Genomic DNA, 20,474 nt, shown 5'->3' on the forward strand with positions numbered 1-20,474 from the left:
ATCCGCCGTTATAATAGCAATCCGGCATGGAACAAGCACGCCTGCTCTTAAAGGGAATGTGAGATGTCGCTCTGATTGGGTTATTTTCACGTTACGCCCAAACCACACCCATAGTAATGTAATGTCGCTACTTCAGACCAACACATTTTAGATTAGCGTCGGGCGCAAGAGTCATTTATCCTGCCGGTATAATAGCAACAGCGCCCGAGATCCGCCCACAAAGTTACTTGCGTTTCGCGTTTGATACTTGCGTTTCAGATCGTTAAAATAGGGCCCACTGTCTTATTGTCAAAAGTGCGCACTATTTCAGAGAAAATAATTGAGTTACAATTGGGATACATCAAGATGAATATCCCGTTTAACTTCACATACTTCACATTACACAAGTAAAATGGGTTTCATGTGTACTTTAACAAACATGTTGTCTATTTCACCGAGCTTCAGACTGCATGCCATTAGATCAGTCCTGTCATCAGTAAGATCTGATGTTGACCTCTGACACAGGTGTGACCCCTGAAATCTCATCAGGAGGGTCATTCATATCATAACAGACACCGAACCTCCGTTAGCCATTGGTGTACACTTGAGGAAAGAGGTTTCTCTGGCCAGAGCTCAGATTACAGATGTGATTCACTCTCTCTCAGTGCTCGTGAGTCTCAATACAGTCAAAAACTGAGACACAAGACAACACGTTGCATATGAATGAATTTGAAGAGCATGTCCGCAGTGATACAAGAGATGTGCTGTTTTCATAATAATGTGTTGCTATTAACAACAGTCAAATCATTTAGTTTATGCTTTAAAAAGTGCATAGAGCTGCTAATTTTATTTGTTGTTTGTTTATTTTCAAATATAAAACTTGCATCAGTTCATTTTTGAACATTTTCATCTCATTTTAACAAAACCGTGAAAATATTGATAAACGTGATCATTTGGTCACTATAATCATGATATGAAATTTTCATACCGTTTCACGTCTAACTAACATCTCAAAGCGAGTCATTTCACGGGGACTGGCACACAAAACACAAATCTGCCATTAGAAACGGCACGTACCTCACAAAGCTTTCGTTTTAATGGCATTATGAAACTAAACTGGTGAATCTGTATGCCGCACGCAATCCCAACTGTTTCTAGAAAGATCCCACTAGAAATAAATCTGCTTAAATCAGCAGTCAAAACACGTTTGGATCAATGAACATGGAGGTAAAGTAAACCACAGCAGTAAACAAAGACATATGATCTGCTGCCTGAGAGCATTCATGCTTTCAAAGTGATATTAAACAGAGAAAATGAGACAAAGACCAAAGTAATCTCACACGTGTCTCTTCTATAGAGACTCAGAGATCTCAATCGTGTCTCAACTGTGCTCAAGATACCAAAGTCGGCTCTAAAAAGATATTTTAATGTAAACTTCAGTTAAATTCATTTAAAATCAAATGAATCACAGCATAATAATGTTATAGCTCAATAGTCCTACTGTGCATGAACAGCTGAGGCCAAAAATGCATTTAAATTAAACAGAACTCATGCATGAAACTACAAAACGAAGTATTTCAGACTTAGTAGCTCTCTAACTCGACAACAGCATCATCAGCGCGTGTGATTCACTAACACACTCAAACACAGCAGGCTGAGGCAAAATGACGTGCTAAAAGCGGTGTCTGAACAGTGGTTTGCAATGTTTCTAAAACATTAAAAAGTCCAGTTTACTTGTTGTGATCAGAACATGATGATAATGTTAGTACAATATTCTTCTATCCTTATTTTTTACTCAGAATATAACATCCTTTGCACGTTTATTTGCAATATTCCAAGAAAATTAACATTAACATTCAATACGTACAAATAACAATACAGGGATGTTTCCTCTGAGAACGTAATGACATCAAGGGTTCAAGGGTCTTTTATTCTCATTCCATACACATTTTTTACATGAAGGAACGAAACTAAGTGCGAAGGTCCCGGTCAAAACCCAAGATAAAAACATTAACCAATAAAAACATTAGAAACTAGAGAGTATGTCTAAGCAGCTTCGCCAATAAATAGCAGAATAGACAATGCAAGAATAAAAACAGTGCAATAATTAGTAATAAATTAGGACATATCAAGAACGTTTCTCTCAACATCATGACAACACATCTCAAATATGTTAGAATTTCTATAAATGCTATTTAAAGAAGGTTTTATCTTAACACGTACATGAAAGTTTGCTGGGCATTAACTGATTTTAAGGAAAATATCATGATAATCTCCTACTAAACTAAACTAACAAACAAGAACTAAACAACTCATTTTCAGAAAGAACAAAAGTGAGAAAAGCACTTACTTTGGAGCAACTGAGAGCCATAGTGGCATTTACATGAACATCCAGCGGCTGCGCGACTAAAAATAGAGCGGTTTGCACTTTTCCATGCGTTTTTCCCAATGGATTTGTCCTGAGAGCGGGACGCTGGGAAGACCCAACCAGACACGCGGTCAGATCTGAGATCGAGAGGTCAAGCAGGAGTAACAGCTGTGTGTGTATCCGTCCGCAGGTGTGTGTCGCAGGAGAGAGAGTGTGTGTGTATCAGAAACACCACCGCATAATCCCCGCAAATCCTGCACAATCTGTGCCTCAAAAGTCATTACGCCATACCTATTGAGCTCTCCGTTTGAGCTGTGGATGAAGGGTGTTCTCGATCATATGGAGTGTTTAGAAGGATCTGCTTCCGGGGATTTATGGAAGCTCATTTGAGCCGAGAAGATAATTGGCACATAAAAAAGTTCAATGTTTGTCTGTAAAAGAAACATATTCTTTCTGTGTCATGTATGTTCTCACTGAAGGACTGGCTGAGCTCTGTTTGTGACACATTTTTACTTTCCGCTAACTGAATATTTTTGGCCCTCTAGAGTTAAAAAACAAAACTGCATGTGTTTTGCAGAAGAACATTGTTGTGGTCGTGCTTCGGCTCTGAGCGGATGAATAATTCGCAATTCTCCTGCTGATCATAAAACATTCACTGCTAGATAAATAACCAGTTTAGATGGAAAGGATCTCAAGCTGATTAGCTGAAGACGTTACGTTTATTTTCTTTAAGCAAAGTGTAATTTCATATTTTTCACTTTGATTTTTGGGTTTAAGATCTCAGTGTGAGATTCCCCCAGTACGAGATCCTCCTCGGTCTGAAGAAGCGGATCATACGAGTCTCCCTGTAGTGAGTCATTTAACCCGATGACACGAGGAGGCATCAAACTGAGCTTGCGATGTGAGGTCCAGGTCTGGATGGAGAAGGCATCTGGTACACTGGGAATCTCATGCCCTTTGGTCGGAGCGGGACGTCACCCACAGGCCAGGACAACTTTAAATAGCATGCCCTCCCACCACAGATATTATTAGTATAAGATACATGTGCTGTCCAGAGCTCACGATGAGCAAGCCCAAACCCTGGACCTCCTCGTGGCCAAACTCCTGTCTTTACAAGCCTTTTATAGTACAAAAACCACACACCATTTCCCACAATCGCATGCATTTTTATAAACACAGTTTGAGTCGCTGTCTTCATAGACGAGACCATGGCTGCTTCCCAGTTCACACACACGTACTAACCCAGCGAACAAAAAACACGTTCTAAGAACGTTTTGCTAACGTTCCCATTGAGTTATGAGAGCTGAATGTTCTCAGAAAGTTCAAAATGTCCAGGTTTTTTAAATGTTCTAAAAACTTTTTTTCTTGGTTATATGAACGTTAAGTGAACATTCCATTATATCATTCTTCAAACATTCCGAAACAAGTAGTTCCATTTCAAGAATGTTTGATGAATGTCCAGGGTTTAACCCTTCCATGAACAAAATCCTTCCATGAACAAAATCCTTCCATGAACAAGGTATAGATAATGTCTGTGACTCTTTTATAAAAAAAAAAAAAAAAAAAAAACACACAGCATTTCCCTCAATCACAAGCATTTTATAAACACAGTTTGAGTCAATGTCTTCATAGACGAGACCAGGACTGCATATACAAGTATGTACTAACCCAGCTAACAAAAAATACGTTCTAAGAACGTTTTGCTAACGTTCCCATTAAGTTATGAAAGCGTTATTTCTGAAGGTTCTTTGGAAATGTCCAGTTTTTTAAATGTTCTACAATCGTGGTTACATTGTTTTGGTTTAAATGAACGTTAAGTGAACATTCCAGTTTATAACTCTTTAAACATTATTGGAACGTTACTTTTGAATGTTCTCTGAACATTCCGAAACAATTAGTAACATTTAAAAATAACATGACGAATGTCCAACTAAAACGTTTCATGAACAAAAACCTTCCATGATCGAGGTATAGATTATGATTAAGACTAGATCATCTTTAATACTGTGATCTTTAATAACCTTATTAAATGCAATCTTTGTAATCTTTAATAACTATAACTCTGCAAGAACGTTTGTTCATAACTTTGAGAGAACCTTGCCAGAACGCTAGCCGGAGTTCTGAGAACGATCGCTGGGAATCTGGTGATGGGAAAGTACATCCATGAGACAGCAGGAGACGTGATCATATTAACAATTAAAACTGAATCTTGAAACCACAGACTCTTTTGTTTCAGACCGAGCAGAGCTGATCATTTGCATATTCATTTTTAAAAGCATTAATTCTTAACTTTAAGCTTTAATAATAATTCATGCCATTTTTGGATGCAAAGCCCTTGATTCTACTTTATACCCTTATAATAACAACTCAGATGTAAACACAAATTACAAATGCATGATTATGTTGATTATTAATTAAATGCGATTGTGCAATCAGTCAAGTTTGCAGATGTGCAGGAAAACCCTGACAGTACGGCATCCAGAGACCTGTGGGTTATTATTATCAGTGAAGTATGATTTCAGACACACTAATTATCTAATCTCAAATATTTCGGATGGATAAAATGCAAATGGCCATTATGTGTGAGCGATATGTATCATCCACGATAATATACTAATTAGAATATGCTAATTAGAATGTAAAAATGTGTACCTTGAATGTACGTCGCTTTGGATAAAAGCGTCTGCCAAATGCATAACTGTAAATGTAAATGTAAAGAATAATATACTAATATACATGATAATATACTAATTATAATATACTATAGATAATGTTTTAATGTTGTGGACATTATCGAGTATTTCACTTTACAAAACACTAAAACAGTCGTTGCGAGTGCACACTAGTCTACATTAGTGTAACGCAGTGAAAAGAGGATGACTGTCAGTGTACGGGGGTAAAACGCTCTTGTACAGTATGAGTGCTTTTTCCCATATACATATAAGCTTGATTGCAAATGTTATATGCTTTTGATTTTATAAAACAGTTTAATAAACAAAAAGTTAACATTGTAAGTTACATTTAAAACAGTATTTTGAATATTGCCTGTTTTTCCGCCAATGAAAACAGAAGTGCATCTCTGAGGTGTTTCATTCTTCAATGAATCAGCGTTTTTGAACAAATCAATGATTCAATGATCCATTCATAAAGACCGTCACGATTGCTTTGCTCCTAAATGAATCAGCCATTTGAACGAATCAGTTGCGTTATTAAGCTCCGGCCCTAGAACAAACTAGATTGTGTCTTGATTGTGTCCGTGGGGAATTGATTGGATGATTGGATAGTTGTGGTTTGCTATTGGCTGATCTCATGTGAGTGACAGGTTAAAGCCCCGCCCACATCATCAGAGAAGAGAAGAGATGCTGCGAGAGAAACTTATTCTGATTCAAGATTAGAACATGAATTTAATGATTCGCACAGATAAATCATTTTAAATAAATACTGCAAAATTAGCGCTGGGCATCGATTAATCACATCCAAAATAAAAGTTTGTGTTTACATAATATATGTGTGTGTACTGTGTATAATTATTTTTGTATATATAAATACACAACATATGCATGTGTATATTTAATAAATATTTGCATGTATATACTGTATATATCATCTTTATACAGAATTTATATTATATATAAATATTTTATACATAAAGAACACATTTTTCTTAAATATATACATGCATATGTGTGTATTTATATATACAAAATAATTATACACATATATTATGTAAACACAAACTTTTATTTTGGATGCGATTAATCGTTGCCCAGCACACACACACACACACACACACACACACACACACACACACACACACAAAACTGTTAATTTTGATTTCATGGTGACTTTAAAACACACGTTCAGCATTGTATTTCCCCCTGTTGCCGGAGACCGTACAGAGAGCATCACACACTGCCCTCTTCTGAACCTCTCGCCCAGGAACACACACTCTGTAATGGACCGTTGCGGGCTACACGTCGACGGACTCCTGTCGGCTCTTGATATTAAGTCTCAGCAGGGCTTCAGAAGTCATTAACACTGGAGAAAAAGGCTTGGAGAGAAACGAGAGCGGGCCACAGAAACTTCTTCTTCTCCTCGATTCTTCAGACGCTTTGCCTTGAGCTGCGCGGCGACATCTGGACGCTTCTGTTCAAACAAACTCCCGTCTAACTCTGACTATTCATCAGCTGCAGATTTCTCAGGAACGACCCAAGCACCTGCTCCATCAATATTGGCCTTCAGATGCTCGTTTAATTAGCCGGAATCAAACGCTCTCCTGCTCCAGAAACACTTTCATACATCAGAGGAAACATTGCAGAGAAAGAGTTCGACACACCACAGTCTGCTGGACTTCAGCTCATCTATACAGAGTCTGATTTATGATTATTCAGAATGATATCTGCCCATACGGACACTGATATTTAGATTTTCTTAAAGTCCCCCTGTGGTGAAGATCCAGCTTTTAATGTTGTTTATGTGTCTGTGTGGTGTGTTTAATATGCTTTAAGACAAAGCATGTGTAAGTTCATAAGTCGACACCATTGCTGAGTATTTCCTCCTTAAAACTGCAGTGAACCAAAGACAGTCTCAAAAACACGCTTTGAAATCGCTGGTGTTTCTGACGTCACAAACTACCTTGTAACCAATCAGATCAACGTGTGATCGTCAACCAGTGGATCTCTGAGCTGAGTGAGTGAGTGGAGGCGGGGCTCATTTGCATATTCATAGAACCACGCATACTAAATGAGGCAAGGGTGTCGAGTTACATTCAAGATATTTTATGGCATGAAGACGGAAAAGACGATTAAATATGTTGGTGATCAAAGATGAGTTTTAAGGGATACAATTATTAACTAGGGGGACTTCAAGAAAAAAAATCTCTCCTAACTAATGCTGTAAACTATACAGGGACCCTCTCATTCGGCACATTACTATAATATTACAGGTTAAAATGAGCAACAGAGCCTAAACTATTATATTCATCTAGTTTATTTTCAGATTTACATGAGACAGGATCCATTCCGGTAAGCTGTACTGTATCCTTCAGCATTCCTTCTGATGTTCATGCATGTTTTTCCGTGCTATAACTTTTATTTAAGTGGAAGAAAAGACACATTTAAGAGCATCAAAAGGCATTTATTGTTTGAATAAAACCACGGATCTGGCAACCCTGGCTTGAACTATGGCTGAATCATTGGGTTAAACAGAGCCTTCTTTAACATTGTTTTGCAGTCTGACACGCCCCCTTTTGACTGACAGGATAAAATTGGCCCTGATCATCAGCTGTGAATTAAACACTTTCCAAAAGTGCTGTCGAAGAAGGAAATTCGCTATCAATTACATGAAATGCTGACTAGGTTGGCAGCACAAAGATTCTGACATATGAATGTCCAAAACAAACCGTGCTTATGATGTCCAAAAGTGCTGACGAGTAAGAAAGATTACTATGTTCACACTGATTTTACCTCGTCATTCACTCCATTACGACAGGCTTGACAAGAAGTGCTCCTGCAATCATGCATGAGACGGGGGTTTAATGAGGTAATCGCGTTATCATTCTGAAAGTAGTTTTATACTGTAATGGAACTGAATTTAAATTAAAAGATGGAGAAGATTCAGTTAAAGCAACGTTCAATGAAGAGTTGATGCTTGCTTGATGATGATGATGTTTCATTTCATTACACAAATAAAGCAATAAGCCAATAATATTTTCCGTGGTAAAATCACTGTAATGAGTGAATTAGCAATACCATAAAATATACCAATTAATAACTATGATAATAATACGAATATTTGTTCAATTCTCTAAGATGCATTAAGTATCATAGATAGCTCAATATCCTACATGAAAATCACATAGAACTGAAAAATTATATTCATTTTGAATACATTTCAGTTTTATGTGGATGGCCATGTATATCAACCTCCACTAAAGATCATTTTGACCCACATCAACACACCAAACCAGCCGAAAACTGCTGAAAAATCATGCATTATTCAACTATACTATATCCATAAAGGGCATTAATATAAAAATAGGCCAAAGTGCAAACATGTCAGGCTCTGGCTACAAAAGATCCATGCTTTCATACCAAAGTGTGAACAAACAGTTAGGTCTAAACTAAATCACTGAGAGGAAGATGATGGCCTCGTCCGCCCCTGATGGAGTGAGAGAACAGACTGAAGCGAAATATTTCTGAGAAACAAATCAATATGTATAATTGCAATACATCCCTAGCTATATAGTGTGGCAGTTTTTAATTAGAGGTCATTCAACAACCAAACCATTTCAAGAATAATGTTAGCTTAAAGCCTTTATTAGATGGATGGATGGATGGATGGATGGATGGATGGATGGATGGATAGATAGATAGATAGATAGATAGATAGATAGATAGATAGATAGATAGATAGATAGATAGATAGATAGATAGATAGATAGATAGATAGATAGATAGATAGATAGATAGATAGATAGATACTAGATAGACAGATAGATAGATAGATAGATAGATAGATAGATAGATAGATAGATAGATAGATAGATAGATAGCCAAACATGTTCATTTTCCAGCGCTCAAGCGGTCAATCCATTACAAAACATTGATTTTCAGAACAAAGCATTGTGGGATATTCACAGAACTTCAGCCAGGAGAGAAAAGAACTGACTAACATTTCTTAGACATTAAACAATAGCTGTGTTTCCATCCACTTATTTTTATGCACATTTTTGGATGTCACATATAAAAACGCTGGATGGAAACGCCAAGATGTGCATAAATTGCAAAAACATGCATGAAAAACACATGCGCTCAATTGATGCGGATAATGCTTTTATCCTAAAAGAAGACCTGCACATGAACGACAATGGAAACACATTTACTGAATAAATCCCTTGATGCTCAGAACCTCACGAGACTTTGGCTCAGCGTCAGCTGTGATTGGATAACTGGAGTAACCAGTGGACCAGTGGCATCGCAGCATCTCTAATGTTGGTTTGGTGTTTCTGAAAGTCATTGGGCCCTATCTCGCTCCCAGAGCAATTGACTTCGTACAGCAACGCATGTATCATTCCTATTTCGCACCCGACGCACAGCGGACTTTTCCCTCCACAGACGCACGTCGGTAAATTAGGGAATGAACTTGCGCTCCCGGGGACGGTTCAGCGAAGAGAGGAGGCGTGTTCCGGCGCAAACGTTCCCTGGTGCTATTTTGCAGTTTCAGAAAACAATTCCTCCACAGACCAGGAGAAACCTCGTCTAAAGTCAGTGGCGCGTTATTCAGATGCTATTTTAAGAGCGCATGCTTGGCCATAATGTAGCGTGTGCACAACGCACACACACTTTGCTTCTCTCATCTACACAGACGCAGTTCACATTTTGCAAACCATACATTATTACAAGGAAAAATATTCCACACGAGGGAAATCATTGTGGTGTCCATGAAGATGTGAAAGAATAGGCATAAATCTAGCTTACACATTTACCCACATTATCATACGCCTGTTTAACCGAAGCTAATCTGGGTGTGTTTCTCCATCCCCAATGTCACTTCTCTGTGTTTTACGGCCCTGACGAGAACGTCGGTCTCCTCGGCTGTGAACCGCTCCTGGCGTGCGTCTGGTAAATCCGCCGTTATAATAGCAATCCGGCATGGAACAAGCGCGTCTGCTCTTAAAGGGAATGTGAGATGATGCTCTGATTGGTTTATTTCACGTTACGCCCAATCCACACCTATGAGTAATGAAGCTACTTCAGACCAACACATTTTAGATTAGCGTCGGGCGCAAGAGTCATTTATCCCGCCGGTATAATAGCAACAGCGCCCGAGATCCGCCCACAAAGTTACTTGCGTTTCACGCTTGATACTTGCGTTTCAGATCGTTAAAATAGGGCCCAAAGTGTGTGATCAGAATGATTTGGTTTAATTCCCTCCAGAAGCGTCTGATTGCAGAAACTTTCAGTTTTATTGCTGATATTTTGTTTTTCAGTTTTCCAGGAAGTGACGATTTTGTTCTCTTGAACACATTCGCAAATGTTTTATGCCATATTCCAATTGTGCACACAAGTTCAATTCGCAACTAAACTACTGACACTTGCTTCTTTCCCTCACAGATGAGATTCACATCTGTAACCCACAATCACACAGATGAAGTAAGTCTAGTCGTGTGTGTCCAGCGCTCAGCTGGTTCAGGAGCAGTTGTGAATGTTGGGTCAAAGAGATCATGTGCAAACATTGTGGGAAAAGGCTGATCATTGTTGTTGGTCCTTGGGATTTCATATCCACTCAAGACCTCTGGAAAATCTCTGCTTACTTCTCAGAGTACGGCTGGTTTTCGCTCTGTTCACACACACACACACACACACACACACACACACACACACACACACACACACACCTTTATATCAGGTGTCTTTCACTACTACTGTACTTGCATATAATACTTTGCTTGTTACATTATACTTGTACATGATACAAAAAACAAACAAAAAAACCAATAAGGACACAATTTTGAGGGATGGAGAAGCATCACTGGCTCTCCATCACAGCTCATTTTACCAGTGGTGAATTACAGCTTAAACTGATGACAAAAAAAAAAAATGTTTTATGATGTCATGCTGAAACCATATATTAAATAGGGGCTTTCATGTTTAATGTAAATGTAATTCTAAAGTACACCTGAAAAGCACACTGCCAACACATGAGCAAAACCTGCCTGATCGCTGGAAGACAGTAAACCGTGAAACAAGTAGCGATGCACGATATATCTCGGCATCGGCAGATACATGTTCATTTCTAATGTTATCGTTATCAGCCTGATACATTTTTTTTGGCAGATATAGTAAAGCCTATAAATAATGTTACTTCCTTCAGCTGAGACGCTTCAGATGCGCACTGTTCACACTGTTTGAATGACTTGAAATATGATTGGAATCACTTAAGAAAAAAGAAAATAATAAGTGCAACAGTTAAGTCTGTCATATAGGCTACATAAAATTATAATGAGAACCATATAATCGTGTGTTTTGGTTATGACTTTAAATGATGAGACTTGATTTTGTAATCAGGTTAACAAATAATAAAACAATTTGGATTTAGATTTATTGGCCAATATATCGGATATCGGCTTTCAAATATAAAGAATTATCGGTTATCGGTCAAAATGTTCATATCGGATCTCTAGAAACAAGCATACTTTAGTGCTTCGTACTAATCATGGCATTTCAATGATTTCTGCTTTGATCAGATTTGGCTGCATGGCACAAATGAACAGCTGAACGACTCTCTTGGTAATATTAAATATAAACTCATCAAAACATCGTAATGTACTGCCAATAAAGACGAAGCAATGCACTTAAAGGACGTGTTCATGATGTCGGATTGAGACAAGGTGCACTATGAAAGTAAGCATCTATCCTGATATGCACATATTCATTATTCAACAGTATTGTTTTTTAATTGTGTTCATCCAGGTCTAAATATTTAATAAACCTAAAAAATGGAACAACCTAGAAAAACCATGGTTGTTTGGACATGGACGAAGTACTTTTGTGATCTTTCAGAGCCTACAGGGCACATTACTCAGTGAATATTACTCAGTGAATATCTCTCAGTGAATATTACTCAGTGAATATTACTCAGTGAATATCTCTCAGTGAATATTACTCAGTGAATATTACTCAGTGAATATTACACAGTGAATATATCTCAGTGAATATCTTTCAGTGAATATTACTCAGTGAATATTACACAGTGAATATCTCTCAGTGAATATCTCTCAGTAAATATTACTCAGTGAATATTACTCAGTGAATATCTCTCAGTGAATATCTCTCAGTAAATATTACTCAGTGAATATTACTCAGTGAATATTACTCAGTGAATATCTCTCAGTGAATATTACTCAGTGAATATCTCTCAGTGAATATCTCTCAGTGAATATTACGCAGTGAATATCTCAGTGAATATCTCTCAGTGAATATTACTCAGTGAATATTACTCAGTGAATATCTCTCAGTGAATATTACTCAGTGAATATTACTCAGTGAATATTACACAGTGAATATCTCTCAGTGAATATTACTCAGTGAATATTACTCAGTGAATATCTCTCAGTGAATATTACTCAGTGAATATTACTCAGTGAATATTACTCAGTGAATATCTCTCAGTGAATATTACTCAGTGAATATCTCTCAGTGAATATTACTCAGTGAATATCTCTCAGTGAATATTACTCAGTGAATATCTCTCAGTGAATATCTCTCAGTGAATATCTCTCAGTGAATATTACTCAGTGAATATTACTCAGTGAATATCTCTCAGTGAATATCTCTCAGTGAATATTACTCAGTGAATATCTCTCAGTGAATATCTCTCAGCGAATATTACTCAGTGAATATCTCTCAGTGAATATTACGCAGTGAATATTACTCAGTGAATATCTCTCAGTGAATATCTCTCAGCGAATATCTCGCAGTGAATATCTCTCAGTGAATATTACTCAGTGAATATTACTCAGTGAATATCTCTCAGTGAATATTACTCAGTGAATATTACTCAGTGAATATCTCTCAGTAAATATTACGCAGTGAATATTACTCAGTGAATATCTCTCAGTGAATATTACTCAGTGAATATTACTCAGTGAATATCTCTCAGTGAATATCTCTCAGTAAATATTACTCAGTGAATATTACTCAGTGAATATTACACAGTGAATATTACTCAGTGAATATCTCTCAGTGAATATTACTCAGTGAATATCTCTCAGTGAATATTACTCAGTGAATATTACACAGTGAATATTACTCAGTGAATATCTCTCAGTAAATATTACTCAGTGAATATTACTCAGTGAATATCTCTCAGTGACTATCTCTCAGTGAATATCTCTCAGCGAATATCTCTCAGTGAATATTACTCAGTGAATATTACTCAGTGAATATCTCTCAGTGAATATTACTCAGTGAATATCTCTCAGTGAATATTACTCAGTGAATATTACTCAGTGAATATCTCTCAGTGAATATTACTCAGTGAATATTACTCAGTGAATATTACTCAGTGAATATCTCTCAGTGAATATCTCTCAGTAAATATTACTCAGTGAATATTACTCAGTGAATATTACACAGTGAATATTACTCAGTGAATATCTCTCAGTAAATATTACTCAGTGAATATTACTCAGTGAATATCTCTCAGTGACTATCTCTCAGTGAATATCTCTCAGCGAATATCTCTCAGTGAATATTACTCAGTGAATATTACTCAGTGAATATCTCTCAGTGAATATTACTCAGTGAATATCTCTCAGTGAATATTACTCAGTGAATATTACTCAGTGAATATCTCTCAGTGAATATTACTCAGTGAATATTACTCAGTGAATATCTCTCAGTGAATATCTCTCAGTGAATATCTCTCAGTGAATATTACGCAGTGAATATTACTCAGTGAATATCTCTCAGTGAATATTACTCAGTGAATATTACTCAGTGAATATCTCTCAGTAAATATTACGCAGTGAATATTACTCAGTGAATATCTCTCAGTGAATATCTCTCAGTGAATATTACTCAGTGAATATTACTCAGTGAATATCTCTCAGTGAATATCTCTCAGTGAATATCTCTCAGTGAATATTACGCAGTGAATATTACTCAGTGAATATCTCTCAGTGAATATTACTCAGTGAATATTACTCAGTGAATATCTCTCAGTAAATATTACGCAGTGAATATTACTCAGTGAATATTACTCAGTGAATATTACTCAGTGAATATCTCGCAGTGAATATCTCTCAGTGAATATTACTCAGTGAATATCTCTCAGTGAATATCTCTCAGCGAATATCTCGCAGTGAATATTACTCAGTGAATATTACTCAGTGAATATTACTCAGTGAATATCTCTCAGTGAATATCTCTCAGTGAATATCTCTCAGTGAATATTACTCAGTGAATATCTCTCAGTGAATATTACTCAGTAAATATTACTCAGTGAATATTACTCAGTGAATATCTCTCAGTGAATATCTCTCAGTGAATATTACTCAGTGAATATCTCTCAGTGAATATCTCTCAGCGAATATCTCTCAGTGAATATCTCTCAGTGAATATCTCTCAGTGAATATCTCTCAGCGAATATTACTCAGTGAATATTACTCAGTGAATATCTCTCGGCGAATATTACTCAGTGAATATTACTCAGTGAATATCTCTCAGTGAATATTACTCAGTAAATATTACTCAGTGAATATTACTCAGTGAATATCTCTCAGTGAATATCTCTCAGTGAATATTACTCAGTGAATATCTCTCAGTGAATATCTCTCAGCGAATATCTCTCAGTGAATATCTCTCAGTGAATATCTCTCAGCGAATATTACTCAGTGAATATTACTCAGTGAATATCTCTCAGTGAATATCTCTCAGTGAATATCTCTCAGTGAATATCTCTCAGCGAATATTACTCAGTGAATATCTCTCAGTGAATATCTCTCAGTGAATATCTCTCAGTGAATATTACTCAGTGAATATTACTCAGTGAATATCTCTCAGTGAATATCTCTCAGTGAATATCTCTCAGTGAATATCTCTCAGTGAATATCTCTCAGCGAATATTACTCAGTGAATATCTCTCAGTGAATATCTCTCAGTGAATATCTCTCAGTGAATATCTCTCAGTGAATATCTCTCAGTGAATATCTCTCAGCGAATATTACTCAGTGAATATCTCTCAGTGAATATCTCTCAGTGAATATCTCTCAGTGAATATTACTCAGTGAATATTACTCAGTGAATATCTCTCAGTGAATATCTCTCAGTGAATATCTCTCAGCGAATATCTCTCAGTGAATATTACTCAGTGAATATTACTCAGTGAATATCTCTCAGTAAATATTACTCAGTGAATATTACTCAGTGAATATCTATCAGTGAATATTACTCAGTGAATATCTCTCAGTGAATATCTCAGTAAATATTACTCAGTGAATATTACTGTGAATATCTCTCAGTGAATATCTCTCAGTGAATATCTCTCAGTGAATATCTCTCAGTGAATATCTCTCAGTGAATATTACGCAGTGAATATCTCAGTGAATATTACTCAGTGAATATCTCTCAGTGAATATTACGCAGTGAATATCTCTCAATGAATATTACTCAGTGAATATCTCTCAGTGAATATCTCTCAGTGAATATTACTCAGTGAATATCTCTCAGTGAATATTACTCAGTGAATATCTCTCAGTGAATATTACTCAGTGAATATTACTCAGTGAATATTACACAGTGAATATCTCTCAGTGAATATTACTCAGTGAATATTACTCAGTGAATATCTCTCAGTGAATATTACGCAGTGAATATCTCTCAGCGAATATTACTCAGTGAATATCTCTCAGTGAATATTACTCAGTGAATATTACTCAGTGAATATCTCTCAGTGAATATCTCTCAGTGAATATTACTCAGTGAATATCTCTCAGTGAATATCTCTCAGTGAATATTACTCAGTGAATATTACTCAGTGAATATCTCTCAGCGAATATCTCTCAGTGAATATCTCTCAGTGAATATTACTCAGTGAATATCTCAGTGAATATTACTCAGTGAATATCTCAGTGAATATTACTCAGTGAATATCTCTCAGTGAATATTACTCAGTGAATATTACGCAGTGAATATCTCTCAGTGAATATTACTCAGTGAATATCTCTCAGTGAATATTACTCAGTGAATATTACGCAGTGAATATCTCTCAGTGAATATTACTCAGTGAATATTACTCAGTGAATATTACTCAGTGAATATCTCTCAGTGAATATTACTCAGTGAATATCTCTCAGTGAATATTACTCAGTGAATATTACTCAGTGAATATCTCTCAGTGAATATTACTCAGCCGGGGTTTATTTGTGAAAGTCAGTATTTCTGTAATCACGTCTTCATCCAACAGCGGGACATGCCTTCACACAATACACTACACACTGCCATCAAACTACCTAATATTGGCTTTTCAGCATAACTGAACCAGTTATTATGAAATACAATAATTCATGACACAGCAAAAATGGGGAAAGGTTGCAGTTTCTACTGGCAAAACAATGTTTTGATGTTTCTGTAAGTAGCAGAAATGTCCAGTCATGTGTGAACGCTAGTGATGTTCCTGTGCTTTTAACAGTAGAGGACGTGCTAGCAACACCAAGGTCATGGGTTCAACTCCCAGAAAATGCAAGACCTGATGAAATGTACAGCAGGCAAAATACATTGGTTAAGAATGTCTGCCAAATTAAATCAATACAACTTGAGAACATTTAAAATGCATAAAATACGTGTATAAAACTTCAGACATGTCCTGATCTGACATTTATGAAAAATGATTTTATCCTGAAAACTTGACATGCAGAAGCACTTCTAGAAAACACTCGCATGTGTGTGACTGTGCTTTAGAGATGCACAATCAGCCCTATACAGTAGCCTACAGTGGAGTCACAACCTATACTTTCATTAGGGATATTCATTCTAACATAATCCAGTGTCTTGTGTGAAATAATAACCTTCACAAATCACCAAACTAAAATTAAATCCCACCGTTCAGCATATTCCAGCTCAATGACCTTCGTACAGTATAAGAACATCTTGCTTTAAATCTACATTTCAGCCCAGAATATGAGACAATATCTAAACAAAATGCACCAACTCTACCAGTCAAGCGCAAGTTCTCCTTTTATGCATTTGACATATTAGAGCCAGCTTGATTATAATCAATGCTCTGTAATGTTTCGTCGAGGTCTGATTCGTTATGAAATATCCGTAATGCAACGCTGTTCTCATTTCGAAACCACAACCAATACACACTGCCATGAACAAATACAGACATATAGCGAGGCTCTTTTCAGAATGTCAAGCTGATTATATATTTATTTGATTCCAGCCATCTGAAAGTTATATTCATCCTCCGATCATCAGTCATAATGGTTCCCAGTGATGCTCGATCAGGTCGCGCGCTCTCTGAGGCGCGTCACCGTAACGTCAACAATATATGATCAATATATGAACCATGTAAACGTACCTGGTGTGGTCCTCTGGCGTGTGTTTCGAGCTCCACAGCATTGGGTTTGCAGGAGATCCGGGGGCTTTGAGTAGATTGAAGTGACTGAGATTTTTCCATTACGTCTCTTATGTGTGTGTTACCCTGAGGGGAAGAGCGGCTTCACAACACATGGCGAAGAAGTTTTCATTCATTCACAGAGACAAATGCCTTTCGTCTGTAAGCATCAGTGTGTGAATTACACACTCACCCTCCTAACAGACCCACGAGAGAAGAATCCGGGATGTCCTGAAAACTACGCGCTACACGCGTTAAGATTTTGGATAATTAGTTATACAGGAGGATTGCCATTAGAAATAAACATTTTGCTGCCCAGCTAACAAAACAACTGCTGACGTTCCCAGTAAGTTATGAAAACGTCATTTTCGAATGTTCTCAGAATGTTCAAATTATTTTTCTTGTTTAGTGAACGTTAGAGAAAACGTTAGTCGACGTGAAAGAGAATTCGCTGACGTAACGAAGGCTTTTCGAACAAGAACAAATGTAGGGCGGCATTACTTTGTTTATCTCAAGTACTATATTACAAGTTTTTTATATATAAGTTTTTTCAATGAATCCCAAATATGTTATTTTTGGATTTTTTGTAGCGAATCCAAATTCCTGCTTTATAATAAACTTAATTCTCTTTCTATGTAGATTTTATATTCATAAATGTAACTTTTCAAATTGTAGACCTATTTTTGTAGTATTCTTGCAAGAGATAAAACATTATTTACTTACAATTTCACTCTCGCTTAGCAAAAAAAGCTCTCAGAACATGTACAATTTGCACGGCCTACAAACGTTTTAATGTATTTAATGTGTAATGCCCTCTTGAAGGGATGTCAATTTTGATTGCATGGTGATTATAAATTTTGTCATTTTGCAAACACTATGGGAATGTTACTTTTGAATGTTCACTAAACATTTATTTACTGTTTTCTATTTTGTACTAACGTTTTGATAATGTTATTAAAGGCGATATAATTTAGATTTTTTTGATAATTACCAGTGACTTAAGAAAATTTACCGGCCATAAATATGATTTTGCCAGCCATGAAACAGTTTTTGAAAAAACAGGCAGTTTTCAGGTACAGAACATTTCAGAAATTAATCAAATGAAAAAAAAAAATCACTGCAAAGTCTTCACTGTATAGATTAAACAGTTTAATCCTTATTAAAGTAAAAAAAAAAAAAAAAAAAATTCAGTTATTCAGAAAAGATCAGTGAGTGATTTTCTCTTTGTCTTTCGTTGTTTGATTAACTTTAATGACAGACAGCGGCAGGAATATTAGGCTGCTGTCACTTTAAGATGGAATGCATGGATACTGATACACATGCCTTTTCTTTCTCAACTATTTATGTTCACTTAAGACATGAACATAAAGCTTAAACTTTTGCTTTTTTTGTTTGTGGGAGCTTTTTGCATAAAGCTTAAACTGTTGTGGGACGATGAAGCACTGGCCCGTCAACTCTATGTTCACATTTACACTCCTGTACTCACAATATTGCATTAATTTAAATTCATAAAAATGTCACCGGCCAACTGGTGACTGACACCATTTCATACACTCGCCAACTGAGATTTTTACTCGCATTTGGTGAGAGTTAATTTTATGCCATGCATGTATGTGTACATATACAGTATATATGATTATTTAAAAATGGGTGTGATAATATCAACATTTCAAAAGATGCTTAAAATATGAAAATGAACTTCAGGTTGTCCTCATGTGAGTGAACAATCACTCACGGAACAATATCTAACTTCAGCTCTTTACAGTGGACAAAACATCAGACATATTGAAAAATCAGTACAATAACAACAGTATATCAGGTTGTATGCAGCATAATATAAAGGAGTTAATGAGCAGATCCAGGTCTGTGGCGTCGGAAGGCTCTCAATCCGTCATGGAATGTGTGTGTGTGTGTGTGTGTGTGTGTGTGTGTGTGTGTGTGTGTGTGTGTCACTCAAGTGTGTGTGGAGGGAATTAAAAGCGCAGTGGTTTCTGGAGGTGAAGCAGGTGTTAATCTACAGCTCGCCCTGTTCCTCAGAAATCACTTCAGTAATCCTGTGAAACCAGTCTCAACTCTTCAGCAGTGTGTGCTGATCATCTAGAGGACGCTGGGAAAGCAGCCAAATATGCTTAACTGGCAGCTGACATCAATCCAACAGTGTGTTTAAAGTGCCACTATTATACTTTTTGGGATATTACCACTAGCGTGTAATATACAGTAGCTGCTTATGAATGTAAAAGGTTGCAACGTTTCAAAGATCAAAGTGCAGATAAATAGAGTTTTTGTCAACGAGTCATCAGCGATTCAGTCTCACTTCCTGCTTGTAGGTTTGTAACTAATTTGCATAATGCCAGCCTGTGGTCTTGATTGGCTGAGCAGCGTCTCTTAGCCCCGCCCTCAAACACTGTAGTGTATCTGAGACTGGGAGAGTTTGGTTCGTGTTGTTCGTGTCGAGAAGACGCTGTTTTCTGAGATTGATACGGTAAAACCCACGCCATCGTTACTGTTCGTATCACTGAGATCAAGAGCTGAGATTCAGATATGATAATGAGCGTTTGCTTTCTGACCAATCAGAGCAGAGCAGCTCTCAGAGAGGCGGAGCTTAGAGAGACTGAGTCTCCGATGGAAGTGTTTCAGACACTGAGAGAAAAGAGCTGACGCTGCAGTGGAGATTATGAGAGAATTACAGTGTTTTTGATCTTGGATGAATGTAAACCTGTTGAAGGAGACGCCAAAACAACATTAGGAATCTTTAAAATAGCATTATCTGGCACTTTAAAACATCTCCAACCAGCAGTGGCCCAAACCAGAATATGCATCATTGACCATGGATTGAAAAGATTTTCAAAAGATGTGTTTAGATGACACAAAGTTATAATATAAAAGATATAAAGTTTTCAGATACAGATTGTGAGACTTGATCATTTTTGAGGCCAGTGTTTAGCAACTATTTTAAGAAATGTGCTTTACTCCCAATGATGATTTTCCATTGGTTGAAAACTTGTTC

The 20,474-nt window shown here is 36.7% G+C and overlaps 1 protein-coding gene across 1 annotated transcript in view; it reads right to left on the minus strand.

The window, feature by feature from the left end:
- Nucleotides 1-17,579, minus strand: part of atp2b2 (ATPase plasma membrane Ca2+ transporting 2) — a 193,273-nt gene extending 175,694 nt beyond the window's left edge. Inside the window, exon 1 of the mRNA XM_084394806.1 lies at nt 17,432-17,579. The gene's annotated coding sequence lies outside the window, so the exon portion shown is untranslated. The remainder of the gene's footprint in view (nt 1-17,431) is intronic.
- Between the last annotated feature and the right edge of the window lie 2,895 nt (nt 17,580-20,474).

Source organism: Rutilus rutilus (assembly GCF_951802725.1).
Source record: "Rutilus rutilus genome assembly, chromosome: 22".
Classification (NCBI taxonomy): Eukaryota; Metazoa; Chordata; class Actinopteri; order Cypriniformes; family Leuciscidae; genus Rutilus; species Rutilus rutilus.